The 25,564-nt window shown below is 39.7% G+C and overlaps 1 long non-coding RNA gene across 1 annotated transcript in view; it reads right to left on the reverse strand.

The window, feature by feature from the left end:
• LOC140594702 (uncharacterized) overlaps positions 1 to 25,564 on the reverse strand; it is a 135,109-nt gene that overhangs the window by 60,573 nt on the left and 48,972 nt on the right. Inside the window, exon 2 of the long non-coding RNA XR_011995820.1 lies at positions 19,778 to 19,899. This is a non-coding gene — a long non-coding RNA (uncharacterized lncRNA). The remainder of the gene's footprint in view (positions 1 to 19,777; positions 19,900 to 25,564) is intronic.

A 25,564-nucleotide genomic window follows, 5' to 3' on the forward strand; every position in this document is an offset into this window, starting at 1 on the left:
ATTCCTCACAGGCTTCAGCTCTTCTCAGTGGGGCCATTTAGTTCCCAATCCTATTTATTTTACAACAATTCATGTTCACATAAGTAACTTATAAAGCCACCTTTACCAAATGGCAGAACTGTCACGTGTCCAAATGTCTCTCGTGTTTGGAGAAGCAGTTACTGCCTGGGCCCCTGGGGCCCTTGAGGAGGTCACAAAGTTAGGCTTTTAGGATTCTAAATTGTTCCAATATACTTAGCCTCACTGAGAACAATGGCTTTTGGCAGATTTTCCTCTGGGATTTTTGCAAACATTATTTATTCTGTGTATTAGTTTCCTACAGCTACAAATTACCATACACTTGGTGGCTCAAAACAACAAAATTTATTTTCTCACAAGTACACAATCAAGGCGCTGGAAGGGCCGTATTCCCTCTGAGGCTCTCGAGAGAATCCTTCCTTGCCTCTTCCAGCTCTCAGTGGCTGTTGGCATCCTTTAGCTTCCAATATTTGCCTACGTGCCTCCTCTCCTTCACGTGATTCTTCTCTTCTTCTATCTCTTATAAGGACACTTATCATTGGATTTAGGTCCCATTCAGGTAATGTAGGATGTTCTCATCTCAAGATCCCTAATGTAATTATACCTGCAAATATCCTTTTTCCAAATAAAGTAACATGCACAGTATCTGGGTATTAGAACATGAACATATCTCTTTGTGGGCCACCATTTAACTCACTACACCCCACATTTCTGATGAAAATTCTCCACAGACAACTGACACTCTCCTATTCACAATGGACGTCAAATGGCCATTTTAAACACAATGCAGATCCGGTACCAGATTGCCATAGTATGCTCTGTATGTTCTTGGAGAAAAGTGTATGTGATCTTTGCAGATAAAATCAGCTAGAGATGTTGGTGGCTCTGAAACTGGGACAGGTTAACCAAGAGCTATCTGTGGGGAGCAACAGAGTTTTCCTAATGAATCTGGCTTTTTTCAAAGTGTGGGTGAAGGCTAAGACTTCTCCACAACCATGTTTGGTTTCATCCCAGGCCCAAGTCAACATTCAGAGGCCTCTTCCTTCCTATCATTTCCTCCACTATTGAAGTTCAAAGCAGATCTCTGCAACACTTTTTTCTTGGTAATCACTAGAACAAATAGACTAAAAATCAGTACAGCTACAGAACATTTGGCCAAAATGGATTTTGGACAGAAAACTCCCCATTAGGGCCTCTGCTGACTCTCTGTGTGTGATACATACTGGTCCTCTGTTACTCTGAATTCTTACTATGTAGATTGTCTGCTTCCTACACTTTTGGAGTGCTGACTCTGAAAAATACATGGAAAACAATCTTTTCCATCCATTCATTCTACAGATCTATATGAAACAGCTCATTTATTGAGCACTTATGACATTAAGGAGGGTTAAAAGATGAATCAGAATAACACCGAATACTGTACAAAGACATACAAAATGCTTTCCAGCCTGTAATCTCATTTGATCCCCAAAACAAACCTGCAAGATTATTCATGAAGGAATAATTCACAAATTATGAAACTAGAACAAAGAGAGGGGAGTACCCAATATTCTATAGGTAGTGAGAAGCAGAGCTGGACTGCAACTCAAAACACCTTACCCCTTTGCCCTTCCCTGAGCTTGCAAATAATGCCTTTAAGACGGATATCAGGTAAGGGTCCCAGGAGGAAACACAGCACACTCTAGATGGTGCATATGAAAATATTTTAATGAAAGGACCACATACAGAGGCGTGAGTGTGTTACAGGATTTAACAAGGGCTGTCAAAGCCTCCAGACAACAGCAACAAATGGTAAGCCATCACTAGTTCTATGGCTGGAGGAACAGGGGAGGAAGGAGTGTAACTGGAACCTGATGAGAGCTGAAGAGTAGAAGGGCTGCTTGGCAGAAGCTGCAGGCTTGGAGGGAGGCAGCTACTGGCAGAGATGCAGTGCTAAAGCAGGGACAGAGAGGGCAGGGCTCTCCTCCCCAGTCTTGATCTCCCTACTGGTACCTCTCATGAACTAAAGTCAAATGGAAGCTGGCAGACAAGGGAGCCAGCTGACAGAGTGTTTAAGGATCAGTATTCCAGAACATGGAACAAGGTACATCTAGGTGAAGGCTGGGGTGGTGCCAACAGAGAACCAGCCCAGAAAGATAAAACATGTATGTAAATAATAGGATCCAGATGCGGGAGAATTTCCAAGTTACAGGTGGGGTAGGTGGGTTAGCGTGAGCCTGGTAATCAGGGAAACTTTAATCAAGAGGCGCTGTGGCTGGGTCTTGAAGAAAAGGTAGACTCTAGGAATGCAAAGATAGGAAAAATGGCATTTCCAGGCAGAATGAACAATACAACAAAGGCACACAGACATATGGCATGTGTGGAGTTGGGAGCGCATATGTTTGGAATACGAAAACAGGAAGGGGGAATAAGGCTAGAAGGTAGGGTGAGCCCTGGATGTGAGGAGCCAGAAATGCTCTGTGAAGGAATTCGACTTTTATTCCCCGGGCGGGGGTGGGGGGCAGTGGCGTACCAGAGGCAGTTCTGTCAGGGGGAACATTTAGAGAGATTAAACCTCTAGAGCAGAGAGCATGGAACATAAGGAAGAAGAAGAATAGTGTTTTATGGAAGAAGTGACTGCTGAGAGGCTCCATCTTTTGCTTGAACTAAAACAAGTCAAGTCACCCCAGGAAGATCCTCCCTGGATCCAATCTCCCTTTGCCTTTGTTCCCTAGTCTTAAAAAATCAAGGTCAGGCTCCATTAAAAACTCAGTCTGCTGGGCAGTAAGTTTAGTCCACCAGTGCTAAAATTTAAGGGACAACATTGAAAAAGCAGTAAATTCAATGAGAAACCTAGACAGTAATAGGTATTATAATATCATAGTCAAAACTCCTGAGAGCATCTGGTTCCACTGCTATGGAGGGATGGGGAGGGGCAAGGGCTTGCTTCTGATCTCTTAGAGTAAGATACTTTTATTAGTCCATTGTTTTCTCTTTTTTAGTAGCTACTGGTCTAATATCTTTTGGTAGCCACTTACCTCCTTAAAGCTAAGAGAATCAACACTCTATTCAGAGATTATTTGTTTGCTTTGTTTTGTCCTAATAGAAGTTTGGAATATGTAACTTTTATATAGCCTTATGTTCCAGGTTCCAGGAAGCGAGTTTTTTCCAGATACTTCTATGAGACCCCAAACCTCTCTCAATCTGGTTCCAGCTGATGCAAGTGCTTGCAGAACTCCAAATGGAGGGAAATGAGGTAGAGAGTAGAGAGGCTGCAGTGTGCCAAGCCATAGGATGTTGTCAGACAGATACTCATGAGGGAAGAGTTATTGCAAAGCCACAGATTCTCACACAAATGTCTATGTCCACAGAGTAGTTTATCAACTTTGGAAAAATTTGGTTGGTTTTCTGATGCCTGGACTTCTAGAAGGAAGCATAATATAGATATCTTATGCATTTGGGACTATATAAGACACTGAATTGTTTTTCCTTTATCTCATTTAGGTAGGTCATAATGCAGATAGATAAAAGCATGTAGTCTGCAGATGATCCTGCCTTAAGACTCACTAGCTGTGTAATCTAAGACCAGACACATAATCTTTCTGAGCCTCAGATTCCTCATCTGTAAGATGAGCAGGATGATGTTCACGCCATAGTAGAAAGATCAAATGATAAAAGATAGTCTGCTGTCCTGGTTTTTCAAAAACTGTAGCAACTTGTATAAGTCATGGTTTGTTATTATTGCTATAATTTCCTGGGAATGTAATTTATCTGATCAGAAATGGTGATAATGGGCTTTAGGAATCTACTGACTTATCCCTCTTTATCTTGGACTTCAGTCTTTAGACATGTGGAAGATGATGCTATATAATTCACTTCTTCAGATATTGTCTGATTCCCTAGAAAAGTGCTGTGGGACACATGGAGATAAGTAAACACAGTCCCTGTATTTCTGAGGCTTACAGTGGAGTGGACAGAGAGAAAGATAGAGAGATAGATAGATGTTGAGATTGATAGAGATAGAAATTGTAATGTGGATGTGGATGCAGACGCAGGTGCAGGTATAACTATAGATATAGATGGGGATAGAGATACAGAGAGGGAATGCCTTCTCTTAGACTGATTTTGTTAATGAGTAGCCTTTGCAAATAAAGCTTTGCTCTCCACTGCTTTGATGACTGTGGATACAGCTGTGAGAATGGAAAATGAGAGCTTCACTTAGGCAAGCAAGTTTCTCAAGTCATGCTTGACTAAGTACTTGCTATGTAATTTCCCTCATAGACATTTGGCAGAAAAGTTCTTAAACCCTTACTGCAAGCAGATAAAAGGTGGTTCCTTAACTATGGATAAAGGAAGCTGTCCCATTTTTGTCCTGGTCAGTAAGGGCAATATCCTAGAATCTTGGATGTAAAAAGGAAAATCATTTAAAACACTAGAGAACAAAGCCTAATATTTTTACCTTATGAGTTTTTTTCTAGTTTAAAAAACTAACAAGAACAATAACAAAAAGGCTAATTCTTCCTTTTTAGGTTGTGGTGTCATTTGGAAGTACATATCTCAAGGCATGCTTTGGAAACACAGACCTGACTTTATAGACCCTAAAAGATGATCCATTTCTTTAACAGATGGTATCTAGACTAAAAAATACAAGCTCCAATAGAATTAAGACTAGTTGAAGCACCAATGATAAAAGAATCTGGATTTGTTAAAACATTTTAAGGTCTTTTTATGGCAAAAAAAAAAAAAAAAAAAAAGGAGAAAAAGTTAGACAAGATAAGATTTAGATTTCTGCCCTTCAGCACTTTGATTAACTCCACCTGGAGAAGAAAAGGCTTATAAGGATTCTGAGATATCCCCAGTGAGATATTATGCACAAAATGTGATTTTAGGTTCTACAGATAAAGTTTCAGTGAATTGTCTCCCATTTGTGCTAACTAGCATGCCAAATGGTGAAGAAAAAATCCAAACATTTACCATGGACTTTGGGATGTTTGGGATGTTCTCTGAATGAAATAATATCTAGCCTGGGCATTCTAGATACTACAAAATAAAATCAAACATTTGAAGAAGTATAAAGGGGGCAAACATCATGAAGAAAAATGTATGATACATGTAAGCATTTGGTTCTCAGAGCAGCTTTTTTTTTTCTTTAAGTTATCTCCATGCCAAGTGTGGAGCCCAGCACCAGGCTCCAACTCACAACCCTAAGATTAAGATCGGAGCGGAGATTAAGAGTCAGATACTTGAGCTGAGATTAAGAGTGAGATACTTCACTGACTGTGCCACCCATAAATCCCCATAGAGGAACTTTTAAAGTTGCAATGGTAATTTTTAGAAAGCGAATAAAGTTGGGGGTACGATGAGTGATGAACAAAGTGTGCTGAATGAGTAGACACAAAAAATAGCCATTTTAAGCACTTAGGTGTATCTCTCTTGTCCCCTCTCCTGCCCCATGGACATATCAGGGATTGCCCTCTTGGTGAAGAGTGCTGAAATAATTACACAAAATATTCTGACTAAGAGAACACTTAGAGATCATCTAGTCAAAGGTTTGTAAAGCTCTTTTTAAAATTATTTTTAGCTATGGACAATTTTCCTCAAATGAAACCTTGCATGAAAGCCACATATGTATATGAAATCAATCAAAATGGAGCTTCTCCAGTTGAACAGGGTCTGGGAGCCCCCATTCAGGCTATCCTCACCTCTGCAGACAGCAGGACACTATGACATACAGTTTGAAAACAATACATCTCTGCCATTTTACTCATGTGATATCATGACAGCCAGAGCCCAGAGGGGCGATGTGCTGTACCCAAGACCATACAGTAAGCTTGCAGCAAAAATAAGAACGCTGTCCTATCTTCCCAGTTCCTCACTGTGATTTCTTCCCACCGATTCAGTCTGTGCCAGTCTAATCATTATTATGAGGCTTATTTAAATTTTCTAGTGGAAATATTTCAAATGTCCCACATAAATTTTAAGCAAGTGTTTGAGTCTCTGAGTCATTTTTTTTTAAACTGGATCCTTCCTTTGGAGGCTCATGCAAGGCTCTCTCTTCAAGCTTCTCTTGGATACACAAAATTACCAGCTGCCATTTTTAACAAATGACATGCATACCTCCAACTGTGACAGCACAGGAGTGGGAACTGATATTTTCAGATGGGGCATACTCCACTTTTTACCCCAGTAAAAGGCACCTAAAAAAACCAGATATAATCTCTAAACCTCAGTCTTATCCCAATCGAACCAAGAAAAAGGAAAGTATGAACTTTCTACTTCAAAATCATGAACTGCTTCTTTTTTTTTTTTCATGAACTGCTTCTAATTTCATTATTTTCCATGTCCCATGATTATCTTCAAGTTGAATTGTGAACTAGTTACTAAAATCACCTGCAAGCAGGTGAACAGCTGGAGATTCTACTATTAAAGAACCTAAATAATTGGCAGACTAGACAGTCATACCCAGGATGGTCAAGGATTTGTAATTGCTTTGAAGAAATATTTCTTGGTCATCTGCTTTACACTGTTATCTTCTCTAAACAAGAAATCCCTTGTAAATGAGCTTTCATACTAAACAATCCAAGAAAGACTAGAGGGGAGAGAGGAGATGATCATATTAATACTTGAGGCCCCCCGTCATTTTAGCCATCTGAGTGACAAGACTGAAGCTCCCACTCAGCGTAGTAAGAAGGGACCCCATTGTGACATTGGGTCACAATGCACAATTCCAGACCATGACTTTGTCAGGATATCCATCTTGTTTTTTATCATGACCTGAACATTGAGACTAAAGGAAACATGACGAGAGACCTGTATCAACAAAGGTTCTCCAGAGAAACAAAACCAATAGGACATACTTCTTTATCTACCTACTTATTTATTTTAAGGAATTGTTTCACATGATTATAGAGGCTGAAGGTTCCCAAGACCTTCAGGCCAAAGTCCTGGAAACCAGGAGAGCTGATAGTGTAAGTCCCAGTCTGAGTCTGAGTCCAAAGGCAGAAGATGACTGGTGTCCCAGCTTGAAGACCAGCAAGCAGAGAAAGTGAATTCTCTCTTACTCAGCCTTTTGTTCTTTCCCGCCTTCTGAGGGCCTCAGCCCATATACTGGATGACAATCTGCTTTACTCATTCTACTGATTCAAATGTTAATCTCATCCAGAAACACTTTTGCAGATACACCCCAGAATAATGTTTAACCAGGTATCTGGGCGCCCCATGGCCCAGTCAAGTTGACATATACAAGCAACCATCACAAAGCCTAAGGAATAAGGAAGGTCCTCTGCAGGTGTGCCCCTGAAAGCTTATCAATACAGACAGACTGGGGTTCATCTCAGCAGGTGTCCACCTTACAGAGCCTATTTTGGAGTCTACCATGTCCCTGGATGAGGCCGCTGTGACAACTCCTAGAATTGACTCTAATATCCCTGTTGAATGAAGCCATTGTCCTTATGGGAAGAAATATAGAAAGGATGAAAATAATGCTCTAGAGCATTTTTGTTCTTTGGTTCTTTTGCCCTTTTGTTCTTTGGTTAATAAATTTGGGGAGATGCGGAGAAGCAAGTTTGGAAACATTTGTGTCTCACGATGATTTGGCAGGAGAAACAGCATGATCTTTGACAGCTTCTTGACTTGGCTTCAATGGCATAATAAGAGGACACCCGTTTTAGGCATTCATCAGCAAATAAGGTCCCAGGACATGGAGAAGACTCAAAGGCTGATTCTTCTTTAGAACAAGTTGACTACTTGAGGTTATGGAGATTCTAATCATTTCTCCTAAGAAGCTGCTTCAGAATATAAGAGTCTAAAGGGGCCTATCTGCAGTATCTGGCAAGCAAATGTAAGGCAGGAGTACTTTAACGATCATTTTTAAGAGGATTTTGCTGTCCTGGTAAGTCTGAGTTGGTTTCTTAGGCACATGACTTGGCAAAGATCCATAATTCACTTATTTTCCTAACTTGCTTCAGGCAATCATAATTTTCCATTGACCTAGAATTTCTCCAGCCCAACAGAGGACCAGGGAGCCTGAATGGCAGCTGAACTGAAATACAGGTGATGCTTGTATAACACGGGTTTGAATTGTACATCTCCACTTATACATGGGTTTTTATTTTAATTTTTTTGATAAATACAGGACAGTACTAAAAATGCATTTTCTCTTCCTTATGATTTTCTTAACATTTTCTTTTCTTTAGCTTACTTTATTATAAGAACATAGTATATAATACACATAACATACAAAATGTGTGTTAATTGACTTTATGCTGTCAGTAAGGCTCTGGTCACAGTAGGCTATTAGTAGCTAAGTTTGGGGGGAGTCAAAAGTTATATACAAGTTTTTGATGGCACAGGGGCAGGTGGCACCCCAACCCCCTCGTTGTTCATGGGTCAACTGTACTATCCCTTTAATGCGGCATTACAACATATATTTAGACAAGGATTCTCTCTACTTAGTAAATAACAGATTTTTGGCATAACTCATCCCTAAACCACTTGTCAAGAAACTGTGGTTAAAAAAAATCATCTCAAAACGAGCTTAAATTGACAATGTAAAACAGAAATTATAAAGTCAGTGAAAAGTCTTTCTACTGTGGAAAAACAGCTAGGTCTTTGGTTCTAAACCTGGATGTAAGTGAAAAATCAGAATATTAATTGTCTGAAAGGATTACCCTGCCTCCCTCCTCCCTTTTCTTGACCTCCTCAGTATATTCACAAAGGAAATGGCATGTTTCTGCTGGATTGGATGATTTGAGGAACAAATCTGAATTATAAAGTGTTATGGGCTTTTGGAAGAAAGAAGGTGCTGTCAGAATAAAAGATGTTATTCTTAACTTTTTCCATGGCACTTGTATATAAGTCCACAGTCTGTGACCTGTTTCATAGTTGGCTGACTACTCTCTCCCTCCCCCAACCTCCGCCCTCTTATTAAACAAAAGACTTGCATGTTCTGGGAAGTGTTGGCAATGTGGCCATGCCACTGTCATCCAGGCTGTTCTGTGATGCGGTGAAAAGAGCCCCCGGTTGGAGCTTGAGAGCAGTTCTGGCCACTGCAGAGTGTGTGTTCAACGGGCTCTGGACAAGAGTCACCCCAGCTGCCTGTGTGGGTCGGTGCGGGTGGAGGGTGGCAAGAGACAGCTGCTCTTCCGTGCTGCAGCTTTCATCACAAATGCTGGAATATATTCTCTTCCCCTTCTCCCCACCAAGACTCCCTGGCTCTCTACTCTCTGTCAGCTACTTCTCTCTTCTTCCATCTGTAACCAACATATCTCTGCTGAACTCCATTTCAGATTCATTCAATAAATATTTACTAAGTACCTTCCATGTAAGCTACCACTCTTCACCACACCTCCATCCACCCTTCATCCTCACTTCTCTCTCAGAAATGGCTCCGGACAAGGACACCTGTTTATCTTTAAACTAGTTTCCAGTGTTCTTCGTGGCAGCTGAGAGTGCTGATCCCTACATGTCTCACAAAATTTGCTCATCCTATGCTTTCCTTAATAACCCTCTCTCAAGTATTTGTTCCTTTCTCTGATATCCCCTTTCTTGGCTTCTTTCCTGTTCCTTGTCTTTTATAGACATTCAATGTTGTTATGTCCCAAAGTGACATTCCTAACCCTCTTCTAAATCTACACACTGCCCTAAATTATTCACGTCTTCTTAGAGCTTCAGCCATCATCTACAATGCAGAAATCCAGAGGGCTACATTTCTAGCTGAATCTCTCTTCTGAGCTGCAGGCATATTTAGTCAACTGTTTGCACAATACAACCACCTGTTCCAGTTACTATAGCTGCATAACAAGTCATCCTAAAACTTAGTGGCATAGAAAAACTATTGGTTGGGTCAGGAACTCGGGTCACAGCAAGACCACTGTTTCTGCTATAGGATGTCTTGGCTTCATCTGGGGAGGACTTAAAGGCTTGAGTGATTTAACAGCTGAAGGATGGAATCATCTGGAAGCATCTCCACTCATATGTCTAGTGGTTGATACCTGTAATGATGTGTCTCTCACAAATAAATAAAATCTTAAAAAAAAATTCCAGCTCCACACCTGTTCGAGCAGAGTACAGAAAATATACAAGAGCAATGGAGAAGACATTATAGGGACATAGGTATTGGTTAAGCCTATGGACAGAGCCATTTAAAGAATGGAATGAGTCACCAGCCTGGGTGGCTCAGTGGTTTAGCGCCGCCTTCGGCCTGGGCATGATCCTGGAGACCCAGGATTGAGTCCTACATCGGGCTCCCTGCATGGAGCCTACTTTTCCCTCTGCCTGTGTCTCTGCCTCTTTCTCTCTGTGTGTCTCTCATGGATAAATTTTAGAAAAAAAAAAGAATGGAATGAGTCACTTGCCTTAGGAAGAAATGAGCTTTCTGTCCTGGCTTATTCAGCCATTAGTTAACCAGCAAATTCTATGAAAAATTTAAAAATTAGTGAAATGTTGGATTGATACCTTATTGTTTCAAGATTTCATAATAAAATTCCATGAAGATTCCCCACAATTGCTGGACAGCACCTCGGCTGCCCTGTCTGGGTTCTAGAGGAGATTAGACCTAGAAGAGCCATGTCAGCAGGGGAAAAAATTAGTGTCCTTCAGTTGGTGTGAGGGTAAATACTGTAAGTGTAATTGCGCCACACACAAAAGAGAACCCAGAAAAATGTATATTCTACAGCTCCTTGAATCTTCACCAATATCTGGAGCCTATACATGAGAATTATCTGAACCTATTCTTTTCAAATTCAGAATCACGTTTGTTTCCATCTCCAAAAGTGTGTATCTGTCCTCAGGCATATCCCTGCAGTATTCACACTAGAGATATGTTGATGGGTCAACAGAAGGAGGAGGCAGGCCAATAAGAATGAGCACACAGGAAGTTAGAAAAACTGGCAGAACCAGTACATACACATCACAATCTTGTGTCCTTAAAATCCTCAAGACATTCTTGTAGGGAACAGTGTTGAATCAACTGGACCAAGAACCTGTGTGCCTCTTGTTATGGAGTCATCTGCAGTGCAAGAAGTTGGCTTCATAACTTAGAGCCACAACTACCACTATGTCCAGAGATTGACATAAGAATTTAAACCGTGTTTAAAGTGGGAATACAATCACAGGATTTCAAAGCTAAAGAGGAAATAGCTAAATGTTTAATTCAATCACTTTACGTTTAAGTTTCAATTTAAATTTTTTTTTAATTTTTTATTTATTTATGATAGTCACAGAGAGAGAGAGAGAGAGGCAGAGACACAGGCGGAGGGAGAAACAGGCTCCATGCACCGGGAGCCTGACGTGGGATTCGATCCCGGGTCTCCAGGATCGCGCCCTGGGCCAAAGGCAGGCGCCAAACCGCTGCGCCACCCAGGGATCCCTTAAGTTTCAATTTAAAGGTTACTTTCTCAAATGAACTTTTTCTAGATTTTTGATTTTTGGACCAGAGTAGGTCTCTAGTTATATGCTCCATGACACACTGTACTTATACTTTATAGTACTTAAAACAACTATAATTAAAAAGTAGATCCGTAATAATTTGTGCAATGTCTCTATCCCCAACAATCTTTATGTTTCAAGAGGGAAGGGATTGTGTCTCTTTGCTAGCCCATGTATCCCCATATTCTCATCAGAGTGCCTGACACTTAGTAGATGCTGGATAATGTTTGTTTAATTATTAATTAATTATTAAATAAAAGTTAAGCTCAGATAAATTAACAAAGAAAACCTAAGTGAATATCACATCCCCAGCAAACACCTCACTCCCAGCTCCCAGCTATAGCTTGGGAACAGAGAGATAAAATGAAAGAGAATCAAGGATGTTTATCCATCACCTTGGGTTTCCCAAAAATCTAAGAAATAACAAAGTATGTGCATTTCATCTCATCTCTGGATATTTGCCATATTTTCTACCTGACTCATCCAATAAGTATTTTCAGGGTCTTCTAGAGTCAGACACAGAGTTAAATGCTGGAGATACAAACTGAACAAAAAGCAAAGATGTTATTTCATCTTGCTTGCTTACATCCAGTCTGCAGGAGCAGTTTGTAATTTACAAAATCTATTCACAAGTTAAAGCTTTCATATTGCCTCCTATGTCTAGAAGTCTGTAGAAAAATACCCAGGAGGCACTCAATAAATGGATCCTCTGACATAACCCCAACAGCTAGTGTAATAATCTTTAGGCCTCTCATAGGTGGGGTTACCCCAGAAGCAGAGTGTGAGACAAGAATATGAATGCCAGGGGTGTAGGAAATGGGACAGAGAGGAAGCAAATAAATGGTTCACCACCAAGCAAGATTCTTCTGTGGGCAACTGGGGATCAGTCCTGCTGGGGAATTCTGGAAAACCACATAGAACACATGTGAGCTATCCCACATGAAGGGCAAGGGAATCTGAATATTTATCTGGCATCTCCCAGGTGGTCATTGGCAGAGGACTGCTTCCAGGGGATATCTCCCCCAGCAGTCCTGGGCCACCTTCAGGCAAGGAGAGTCCATGATACCCTTGGAATGCACACATTGGTGCAGACTGCAGGCATATGGACAAGGTACTGACAGTATCAGCTGCATTTTCACCTCTAGTCAAAGTCTCCCAAATGTCCTAAAGTTGAGCTTTGGTTTTCCCTCTTCACCTTCTCTGTTTCTATTCTCCTCTCATCACTCCTGCAGTACTACAAAACTGGCTGGTTCCTGGTACAAGAAGGGAAGACAAGCCTCTGGTGCAGGGATTTCCTGTGCTCAATGGGTGAAAATGATTGTGCAAGGGGATTTGTGGGAGCCATGTGGGTACAGCCCATTATCTTCATACCCATTCTTTGTACAGCAGCACAGAGATTAACAGTGTAGATCAAACCACATCACTCTGAGAATAAATCCCTCTAGGATTTGGCTCCAGCCAACCTGTCTGACTTCATCTCCTATAACTTTGTCCTTGCTCACTCTGCTTCAGCCTCACTGGCCTCCTTTCTCTTGCTTGAGCACACCAAACTTGTTCCTGCCATAGACTCACTCACCTGTGCTTCCTCTGTCTAGAACATGCCTCCAGGTCTTAACATGGCCAGGTGCTTGCCCTAATTTATAGCACGGCTCAAGTGTCACTTCTCCAGATGAGATGGCCTTAACTATCTCCTAGTCATTACCTACCCATCAATCCTGCTGCATGTTCTCGATAGGACTTTATCACTTCCAACATTTTTCTTAATGCTTCTTTGATCATGGTTTATTCCCCACATACACCCAAATGAGACTGTAAGCTCCTCAAAAGCAGGGACTTTGCTGCCTTGTTCCTGAAATCTTTAATGCCTGTTCACTCATGAATATCTGTTAAATGTGACTGTGCCCTAGGTCACTGTCCCTGCTGGAGCACACTAGAGAGTGAAAAGCAATGCAGGAGTCTAAGAATATTCCTACAAAAATTCCTCTGTCTGACTTTTATCAGCCTCAATATTCTCCTTTGAAATCAGTTTGCTATATGTTGCTGTTTGCTTTGACACAGGATAATTGTATTATTCAGGAACAAGGATGCCCACTTTCATGTCTCCTGTGCAACATAGTACTGGAAGCTGTAGACAGAGCAGTTAGCCAATAAGTAAATAAATAAAATATATGGCATGCAAATTGAAAAGGAATAAGTAAAATGATCTCTGCAAACACCATGATCTTATACATAGAAAACCCAAAAGATTCATAAGAAATATTGTTATAACTAATAAACTGAGCAAAGTCATAAGATACAAAATCAACATTAAAAAGTAAGTTGTATTTCTACACGTTAATAATAAACAATCCAAAAAGAAAACAATTTCATTTATAATAGCACACACACATGCACACAAATATCTAGAAATAAATTTAACTCAGGAGGCAAAAGTCTTGTACCCTGAAAACTACCAAAAAGAAAAAAAAATGCTGAAGAAATGAAATACAGACAAAAGGAAGGACAGCCCATTTTCATGGACTGGAAGATTTAATATTGTTAAATATTATCCAAAGCAATCTATAGATTTAATGCAATCTCTACCAAAATCCCAGCAGCAATTTTTGCAGGAAAAAATCCATCCTAAGATTTATGTTGAATCTCAAGAGACTTAGGAGAGACAAAAAAAATCTTTAAAAAGAAAAGCAAAGTTGGAGGCCTCATAATTTGTGATTTCAAAACTTACTATGAAGCTACAGCTATCAAAATAGTGCAGCACTGGCCTAAGACAGACATATAGACCAATGGGATAGAATAGAGAGGCCAGAAATAAATGCTTCCATATATGGTCAAGTGATTTTTCATGGGGGTGCCAAGACCATTAAGTGGAGAGAAGGCCGTCTCTCCAACAAATGGCATTAGAAAAACTGGAGCTCCACATGCAAAAGAGTAAACACAGGCTCTTATCTTCTACCATATACAAAAATTAACTCAAAACTGGTGAAAGACCTTAACCTAAGAGCTAAAACTCTAAAGCTCCTAGAAGAAAACACAGAAGAAAATCTTCATGACATTGGATTTGGCAATGATTTCTTAGATGTGACACCAAAAGCATAGGCAATAAAAGAAAGTAGTAGATAAAGTGGACTACATACACACAAAAAAGATAACTTCTATGTATTAAAGGACACAGCAGAATGAAAGGGCAACCCACAGAATGGGAAAACTATTTGCAAGTCATGTGTCTCATAAGGGATTAATATCCAAAGTACACAAAGAACTCCTGCAAGTATGGGGTACCTGAATGGCTCATTTGGTTAAGCATCTGACTCTTGATTTCAGCTTGGTTATGGTCTCAGGGTCATGGGATCAAGCCCCAAATCAGGCTCTACACTCAGTGGGCAATCTCTCTCTCTCTCCTCCTTCTGCCCTCTCCCTCTCTAAAATAAATAAAATAAATATTTTTTAAAAATCCTACAAGTCAAAATTAAATAAATAAATAAATAAATAAATAAATAAATAAATAAATACCAGATTTAAAAATGAGCAGAAGACTCTAGTTGATGTTTCCCCAGTATGATATTCAAACGGCCAACAAGCGTATGAGAAGATGTTCAGTACCACTAATCATTAGGGAAATACAGTAAGAATACACAGCAAGATACCTCATACTCATTAGGATGATTACTTGCAAAACACACACACACACACACACACACACACACACACACACACTAACAGATAATGAGTGTTGTAGGAATTTAGAGAAATTGGAGCTCTTGTACACTGTTGGTGGGAATGTAAAGTGGTACAGCCACTATGGAAAATAGTATAGCAGCTCCTCAAAAAAAATAAAATAGTTAACTATGACCCAGCAATCCCTCTTCTGAGTATATACCCAAAAGAATTGAAAGTAGGGTCTTGAGGAGATAGGCATACATCCACATTCATAGAAGCCATTATTCACAATAGTCAAGAAATGAAAGTAACCCAAGTATCCATCAACAGATAAATGGATAAACAAAATGTGGTATATACAGACAATGGAATATTATTCAGTTTTAGGACAGTAATTCTGTCAAATGCTATGACATGTATGAATCTTAAAGGCATGCTAAGTTAAATAAGCTCATCTCAAAAAGACAAATACTGTATGATTCCACTTGTATGAGGTAACCAGAGTAGTCAAATTCATGGAGAGAGTACAATTTTGGTTGCCAGGGGCTGGGGAAAGGGGGAAATAGGGAGTTGTTATTTAATGGGTATAGAGTTTCAGTTTTGCAATAAGAAAACATTGTGGAGATTGGTTGCACAACAATGTGACTATAATCAACACAATTGAATTGTACACTTCAAATGGTTAATTTTATGTTATGTGTATTTTACTACAATTAAAGTTTTTAAGTGCAACAATTCACAAGGGAGAAAAGAATCCATATAGCGAATAATTTAGAAATCCTATTAACCCTAGCTTATAAAAGATATAAAGTCAATCCTTAAAATGTAATGACCTCTTTCAGCTGAAAAGCTCTTCTAGGAAGAGTCTTAGAATATTTTCCACTTACACTCTGAGTTCCCCAACTCTTCAGCAGCTCCCAAAGACTTTTGGACATTTCCTCGAGCAAATCTCTATACCTGCGATGATGTTGAGAAACAGGACAGCACAAAGGCTTACAAGACAGAGATCTATATGCTTCTTAGAAGGTGTTAAACTGAAGAGTAGCATGTATCATGGGACAAATAAGGGAAAAAGTCTGAAGCTCAAAAAGTAACTCTTTTCTAACATTTATTTAGTTGGGGATATGTTGTGTCCAGAGCCCTGTTCTGAGAGTCAGAGGACTTGAGTTTTAGTCCCAACTCCACCACAAAAGAGCATCCTAAGCTTAGATAGCACCTCATTGTGTCCTTTGTAAAATGAGCAATTGGGAAAAATTACTAAGGGTTCTGCCCACTTCTCCTCAACACACAAGAAAACATGTTAAGCATCTATTTGAAGCAGAGGTTAATCATCTTGCTTGTGTATTCTCGAACTTGTAAAAGAGTAGCAAAGACAATTCAGTATCCCAAAGTCATCAAAGAATGTCTAGAGAAATTTGGCAAAAGCCCTTATGCCCTATAACACCGTTACTACTATCACAAATTCACATTTAACTGTGTGGCAGTAAAGTGAAACCTGGTGTCACAAAATGCAACCATCTCCCCTCCCCATGGCACATCCCTACTGGGGGTACTTGTTTCTGCACTTGGGGATACAGAAGCTTCTTCCAACCACAGAGTGGATCACTGGTGGGGTCACATTTTCAGGGAAAGAAATTTTCAGCCCCCAGAAACTGCTCCCAGCCTCTGCTAACGTGGGCACTAAGACAGGTCTGTACTCAGGCCCCATCATCAGTGTGCAGGTTTGGCTTGGCTTTGCCCCAGGAAGTCCAAACCGAGCTCAGGGCCTCACTTCTTACCTGCCCCACCTCCCATTATGCAAACCGCACCATGGAGAGGGCTGAAGAAGCAAATGTGCATTTCTACTTCTTTCTGACAAAAATAAAGGCTCATATCATTTTTTAAGAGTCTCCAGCGAAGTTCTCACATGCTTATCTCATTTAGTCTTCACAAGAATGAGATGAGATAAGTGGTATTTTACCCCATTTCTTAGACAGAGAAACTCAGACTTGGAGGGTTGCGTAGACTGTCACAAATGACAGAACCCAAAAATAGGGCATCTGGCCCAGAGGTCCCTAATGCAAGCAGAGCTCTATCAAGTTCTTGTCTTCAGTCCTGGAGAGCACTGCTGCAGGGTCCATCCAACAGTGTTTACTCAATGCCTACTAGACCTCATAGTAGGTGGTCACCAGCTGTTTTTACTATACGCAAGAAAAGTTTGAATATCAGCTCCACTTTCTTGCTAATTTATAACTTGGGTTGAGTTACACTTTTCTTCATTCATTCAGCAATATTTACTCAGTGCCCTCCATGTCAGGTGCTGCTCTAGGCTCTGGGAACAGAGCAGTGGACAAAATGGGCAATGGCATCATTTTCATGGGCTTTACAGTGAAAGCAGAGACAGCAAATAAGATGCATTACCAAAAGATTTCTGGGGCAACAACTGCCATGAAGAAAATGATACAGAGAAAGGTGATAGAGAACAATTCTGGAGAGGAAAATGCTCATTTGAACAGAATGGTCAGGGAAGTCCTCTCTCAAGAGATGAGATTTGACCTGCAACCTAATTAACAAAAACAATCCAGACATTCCTGGGCCAAGGGAATACAAAGTCCAGAGGCTCTAAGGCAAGATTAATTTGGGATCTGAAACAAAAAGAAGGCCCCTGAGACTGGAGCATAGAGAAGGAAGGGAAGAAATAAGAGAACTAAGCTGGGCCATATTATAGAGGATATGTAGGCCAAAGTAAGGAGGTTGGTTTATTCTAATCAACAGAAAGCCACTAATTTTTTAAGCAGGAAAGTAACATTTTCTGACTTATATATTAACTGCTTATAATGCAACTTTTCTAAGCCTGCATCTCCTCATCTACAAAATTCTTATAATAGTAGTAGCTACTTAATAGATTCATCAAGAAAATTCAATTTGGCCAATGACAGATCAATATATAATAGCTACTACTACTACTATTATTATTATTATTATTATTAAGAGATGAATGGCATTTGAACATGATGTCATAATAAGGAGCATAATAATCAGAATATACTATACAACACTCATAGCTCACAGTTAAGATGTAAATTTGCATACAGACACACAGATTCCTAGCTGACTTCCATCTGTGAAAGCCACTTGGAAAATCTGGAAGTGCTGACTGCTTTGTGACCCAGCCTTACTCCCTGAGAGAGGTGAAGGAGAATTTAAACTGTTTCAATAGAGATTATCTTGTTCTCTTCCCTCCAACTTTTTCTTTCAGGCTGTGTCTCCAGAATGCCCTTTTGGCTTAGTTTTCCCATCCCCACTCATGGCTGTGGCAAAAACTGTTCACTGTTCACCAAATCATTTCCTCTTCTTCCTGGAGTCACAGCTGGATTGCCTTTTCCAGCTGCCCTTGGCCACTTTGCAGTAACCTGGAGACTAAATATGATCAGAGGTGATTTATACCACTTCCTGGTCAGCCTATCCTATAAAATCCTCCTGCGCTAACATCCTCTGTGCTCTTCCCCCTTACCCTGGCCAGATGTCAATGCCTGGAGCAATGGTGGAAACTATGTATTAAAGATATCGGAACTTTCACAGAAACTGGGTCCCTAACTGATTTGCAGAGCAGAGTCCTCAGGCTTACCTGGAACTATCTGGGACTTGCTACATGTTATAGCAGACTGAATAACAAGTCCAAGGTAATGCAATCCTGCATTCCATTTCTAGTCTTGTTTTACTAAGAATCTCAAATGTTTGCGACCTAACTTCTGAAAATACATGGTTCTTAATAGAAAGCCTTCAACTGACACTCTGACTCTCACCCTGAAGGGTCTTCTTCTCTTCAACTGACACTCTTCAACTGACCCTGAAGGGTCTTCTCTGTTTTGATGGCATATTTTTTGCTTTCCAGCTGCATCTGTCCATCAGCTTCTCTCTTAGATAGCAGCCTAAAAATTGCTATGCTGGATTTGTATCTAGTTCAGTGATGAGTATCCAGAAAGGGAACACAGAATCTCTATTTAGGGACCTTCAACCATAAACCAAACTCCTTCTTCAAATTATTTTAGGTTCAGCCTACTCTTGTGCTTCCCCCAGTAGAGCTGTATTTTTGGTATGTCTATCTCCTGCCCAGTGCTCCCGACAGCACATTCAGTGTCTAGTGCAGCTTTGCAGCCTCAATACCCAGCACTGTGACTGGTCCCTGGGAGGTGCTTAGGGATTGAATTCATTGGGGGCACATAGGGTGTTGGAGTTCTCTAAACGTACTGACTTGACACAGACATTAGACTCTTCTGCCCTAGCAGGTCTCATTAACCAACATCTGACAATGAACTACATTCAAGGGATGCTAGGATCAGAGATGTGTTCCATCCTCAGGTAGGAGCATGGGGGGAAGCCTGGAGAAGGATAATATCCATTAGTGAGAGAAAACTCTAAGAAGTGAGGTACTCACATACCACAAAAGTCTCAAACTGAACTTACACTCAATATGTCTTACCCAAATCCATTATATCCAGTTCCTCACTATGCCTTCTGTCACTGACTCTGTGGATGGCCCTTCCAATCTCCTGTCCCCTAAGCTAGAAATCTCTGCGTCACCCTCAACAGCTCCTTCCTTACGCAAAGTCATCAACAGACTCTGTTTTTCCAACCAAAAAACTCAATTCAGATTTGGAAACTGGCCCCACCTCTCATGACTATTGCCACCACCCTGTGAGAGAATAGGCTTTACCTGTTGGAGATACTCCAGCAGCCGCCTGTCTCATCCCTCTGTCTTCCAGAATCCATCAGAACATGGCCGCTGTACAGAACACAACCATCTTTCAGTCTGGTCATGCATGTGCCTTGGTACTTCTGTTTCAAATGGAAAAAAAATGAGTAAGGCAATTAGCACCATAGAGTATGAGATCTGTCAGCCACCAAATCAGTGAGAAGGTTTTGTTTTGTTAGTTTTATTTCTTAAACTGCAGGAATAACTAACCATTTTGATACTCAGAATTCTCCAGCTCCTTCTATGCTTATAAACTAGTAATGAAGACAGTTTAGGGTTTTCACATGAAATGAGAATGAGTTAGTTGGACAATAAGTCTGAAAGAAAAAAGAAACATTTCAATCTTTCAAGTGTTTAGTGCCTCCTACATATTGAATCCTGTCAGTTGAGTACTGTAATAATTGTTGCAAAAGAATTTTAAGACCTGGTCCTTGCTCTGAGGGACAACACAATCTCATCCTGGTGACAAAATGGAGACATGTGATGCCATGAGAGAATAATACAAGTAACTATTTTGTAGTATTGAGTGCAAAAAAAAAAAAAGATAAAGCCCCAGAACAGAACGTGAAACCAATCCGTGAACAACATGTTCCAGCTTCATAATGCTACATATTTCTAGAACATTAAAATTTGGTTCAGTTCATTTTTAAATGCTTTGTTGAGTTTCCAGGTCATTTTAGGTGAACACTATTATCTGTTATTTCAAAACGTTGCAAATCATTATCCCAAGAATATGTAGAATTTCCTAGAATTTAGCTTGTGCTGTTTTCAAACCATTTGTTCTACTGTAGTCAGATAATGGAAATGTGCATCTTCAGTTACAACTATTTACTATAATGCAACCATGAATGCTTTAGTAAATTGAATTTTTTTAAAAAACAAATTTCTTTTCCTTATTACTAAAGCATTACATGCTAATTACACAGAAAAGACAGAAAATGTAGACAAGTAAAACAAACATAAAATAGTTAGAATCATCTTTTATTCATATGCATATAACATTTTCAAACAAGAATAGGGTAACATAGCACAGATTTTTGTAACCTTTTGCCACTTAATATATTATGAATATTTTTCCTTATCAACAAAGACATTTCTGCAACATTTTTGATGATTGCATAACATACCATATTGCATGGACCATAATATACCAAATCCAGTGATTTTTCACACATTTTGGACTCAGGATTCCTTATGCTCCTAAAAATTACTAGGATTCAAAGAGTTTTTGATTATGTGGAGTATAACTATCAAAATTTACCATATCAGAATTATGAGGAATTTTAAAATGTTATTAATTCATTTTAAAATTCCTCATAATTCTGATATGGTAAATTTTGATAGTTATACTCCACATAATCATGTTATTAATTCCACATAATAATATGTTCCACATATTATTTATTTATTAATTCCACATAATAAAATGTTATTAATTCATTTTAAAATGCCAGTAATAAACCAATTACATGTTAACACAAATAACAATCTTATGAAAAATAACTACATTTTCAAAACAAAAAAATTATAGTGAGAATAACATTATACATTTTTGTCATATCTCTAAAGTCTGCCTTAAGAGAAGACAGCTGATTTCCTGTATCTGCTTCTCCATTCAATCTCTTGGTAATATAACACATTGTATAACCTCTAAAACACTGGTGACAGAATGAGAATAAAAAGGACAAACAATGTCATAATACTATTAGAAAGATAATGTGATCTTACGGATCCCATAAAAGTGTCTTGGAGCCTTCCTAAAAGAGTCTCTGGGACCCCCAGGAATCCCTGGACCATGTTTTGAGAAATTCTAATCTAACCAATGTCCAATTTGTGAACATCTGTAGTTTATGAACTACATGATAACAGCAATATTTTCAAGATATTTGAGCACTTTATTTAATTTTTTATTTTTTAAAGATTTTATTTATTTGCGAGAGTGAGCATGAGCAGGGGGAGGAGCAAAGGGAGAAGAAGCAGCAGACTCCATCCCAGGACCCTGAGGTCACGACCTGAGCGAAAGGCAGACAACTTAACCAACTGAGCCACCCAGGCACACCTGAGTATATTAGTTAATAAGTCAACAGAAATGCTAAGATGTTGTCAATCATCAGCATGCAGCAAAATTTTCAATCATTGAAAAAATAACAACCACTTATTAACTACTTTGCACATTGTAGATCCTTCACCAAGAACTTGAGGCTTTTTTGTACTAAATTCCTACAACACTGTGAGCTGGAGTATCCCATTTTTTAAAAAGATTTATTTATTTTAGAGAGAGAGAGAGAGGAGAAGAGGGGCAGAGGGAGAGAGAATCTCTCTATGCTGAGCGTGGACCCTGAAACAGGGCTCAATCTCACCACCAAGAGATCATGACCTGAGCTCAAATCAAGAGTTGGACACTTAACTCACTGAGCCATCCAGGCCCCTTGGAGTATCCCATTTTTAAAAAGGAAAAAGATTCTTCCTAACTGGAAAGCCCATACTATCAATTCCAACATTATATACCACTTCCCATGAGGCAGAGAGAAGGAAGGGTGTGGGGGGTGGAGGGGCAGCACAAAGGAAGTACAGGTGAGAAGTGGAGGAGAGAAGTATCAAATCATGCTGGGGTAGCATACCCACATACCTGTATCAGGGTGATTTTTCAGAGTTTAACTAAGTAATTGGGAGAATTTAATTTTTCAAATATTTTTCATTTTATCTACTAGATGGCTGAATCACTATAGATGTAGTAGTGACATAAAAAATCAAATTTACATAGTCTACATGATGAAAATAGTTTTTGTGTAGATGTTTCTGCTACTTGTTTTTTTTAACTGTAACCTCTTATTATTTCCATATATTTGCTTCCTCACACCAGTGAATAATTTCACTGATGCACTGATAACACATATAACACATAATAGTTTCCCTTGTTGAGAGGTGTCTATGTACTAACCCCAGGCTAAATGCTTTGTACATTATCTGCACTTAATCTTTACAAAAATTCTGCAAGATAGGTGTTAATTACCACCATTTTACAGATGAAGAATCTGAGGCTTAAAGAGGAAAGAGGCCTAATATAGAGGAACTAGGACAGAACCAAAGCCTGTGTCTGTCTTTAACTGATCCTTTCAACTCTTTCTGCTCTGTAGCACACAGCAAATGCCAAAGGATTGAATAATGAGGATGTGAAACCACTACAACCTGCATCCCTAGGCACTGCCATGCTCCAGCCTAAAGGCCATGAGCCTTTCTGCACTGAGGACAGCAACTCTGTGCTCAGGTCCTGTCTGACTTGGTCCCAGGTACAAGATCTGGCCAGTGTCTATCTGCTGATCCACAATGGTGACAAGCCACGGAGCACAGAGTACACTATGATTACTTCTTGCTTTTAAAATAGCATCAGTCATTTCAGAAAGGCTAGATTATACAATATGTTGGAAATTCATAACATTTCTTTCTGGAGTTGACACTGACCATTGGCTCAGATATCTATAATCAGGTTCTGGCCCTGAGCCATGTTTTTAGAAGAAAAACAAATTCCTGTGAAAGCATTCAAAGTGGGATGATCATAGCAACCTCATGACAATTACAGAACATAAGGATGGAGCTTCTAAAATAGGTTGAAATGTATAAAATGCACTGAAACTTCTAAAAAAGCCTGAAAGTCTTTGGAAGAAAAGTTCCATGTAAGATTAAAAAAAATTATATATAAAGTCAAAGACTATAATATGTATATACAAAACTACATATTCATGTTAGCAGGTGAATGAAATGCAGCATACTGAGAATATATTTAATAGAAGCAGAAAACATCTATGCAGACCAGATATCATCTTAGGCCCCTTGTTCTTGGGAGATTTGGAGCAACATGAGTTGGACCCAAATCCATAGCCTGGGGAGAATCCAATGTCTCCTCCACATTTTCTATGACTTCAGGGACATCCTTCACTGAGCCTTACTCTGCTTCTTCATTTATACTGTCTCAATTCCATATCATTCCCATCCAGGCCCAAAGTTCAGCCCCAGCACCACAATCCCCTAACCCCCACACATCCAAATTCACCTGCACCCAAGCCCTGTTCAGGTTTAATGACTTCATTAATGACTTAGGGATTATGAGACTGAGTTAGTGTTGGCATCTCATACCCTCCTACATCAATCAACTCTTCCCTCCTTCTTCCTCCTTCTTCTGCCACTGGATTAATAAAAGGATTCTTCCCTTTCACATGTACAGAAATTTGACTTATATCCAGCTGTCTCAGTTCTCTCCCTCTCAAATAAATGCTGTATCTTTCCTAAGAGAAACTGGGAAATAAAATTGTCTCCACCTCCTTACATATGTCCATGTACATCCACAATGCATGAAGAGTCCATCATGGCTTTTTACAATTCTGTTACGTATTTATGGGTTAGGACTCTTTGGTTTGCAAGAGGCAGAAATTCGGATCAATCTAGCATAAGCACACAAGAGAATCTATGCGCTCATAAAATTAAAAAAATCTAACAGTCCACTAACCACAAAGTTTGATGCAGGGGCTCAACTGAACCATCGGGGTCTCCCTCCATCATTCAGTTCTTCTTTCTCCCTAAGGCAGGTTCTTGACAGGTGATGGTCCTTTAGATTCCAGTCTTGGGAAAGGCTATAGCCTACTACTAGAGCATTATGAAGGTGATCACAAAATGTCTGTTTATGCTTGGTGCCTAGTACATTGCCTGGAACATAATGAGAACCCAATAACTATTAGCTGAATTCAATTATTTGTTTAAGATTTATTCAGTGCCTATATGTGTCAGCCTTGAGAATACAGTAGCACACAAAATCTCTGCTCTATCCAGCTTAGATTCTACTGAGGGAGACAAGAAACAAATGAAATAATTTCATAGAGTGAAAGGGCTAGGAAAAAATTAAATAAGGCAATATGATAGATGGTGGCCAAAGTGGGAAAGAGGCCTCTCTAAAAGATGGATAGGGAAGGATCTCTTTGAAGAGGAAATATCTGACCTTTCATCTGGATGGTGAGAAGGAGTCAGCTGTGTGAAAATAGGGAAGAAGGCAGCCCCCGGGGCTCAGCGGTTTAGTGCCGCCTTCAGCCCAGGGCCGGATCCTGAAGATCTGGGATCGAGTCCCACGTTGGGCTCCCTGCATGGAGCCTGCTTCTCCCTCTGCCTGTGTCTCTGCCTCTCTCTGTGTCTCTCATGAATAAATAAATAAATATTTTTTTAAAAAAAGAAAATAAGGGAAGAATGTTCTAAGCAAAGAGAAAAGCAGAGCAAAAGCCTTATGGCAAGAAAGAGTTTAGCAGGTCTGGTAGATAAAAAGATTAGTGACACTGGAACATTACAAATAAGGACAGTGCTGTTATATGAGGTCAGGGAGGTAGGCATTTGACAAATCAGTGGGGCCGATAGCTCATAAGGGATCATTTGGATTTTATTCTCGTGCAATGAGAAGTTACTAGAAGGTTCTACATGACAATGATATAATCTGACTTACTTTTAAAAAATTTTTAAATTTTATTTAAGTTCAATTTGCCAACATATAGTATAACACCCAGTGCTCATTTCATCGTGCACCCTAATCCTTAATGCCAATCACGCAATTACCCTATGCCCCAACCCATTTCCCCTTCAGCAACTCTTTGTCTGTTTCCCAGAGTTAAAGGAGTTTCTCACGGTTTGTCATCCTTTCTGATTTTTCCCCACTCAGTTTCCCCCTTTCCCTTATGGTCCCTTTTACTATTTCTTACATTCCACATATGA

Source organism: Vulpes vulpes, chromosome 12, assembly GCF_048418805.1.
Source record: "Vulpes vulpes isolate BD-2025 chromosome 12, VulVul3, whole genome shotgun sequence".
NCBI lineage: Eukaryota > Metazoa > Chordata > Mammalia > Carnivora > Canidae > Vulpes > Vulpes vulpes.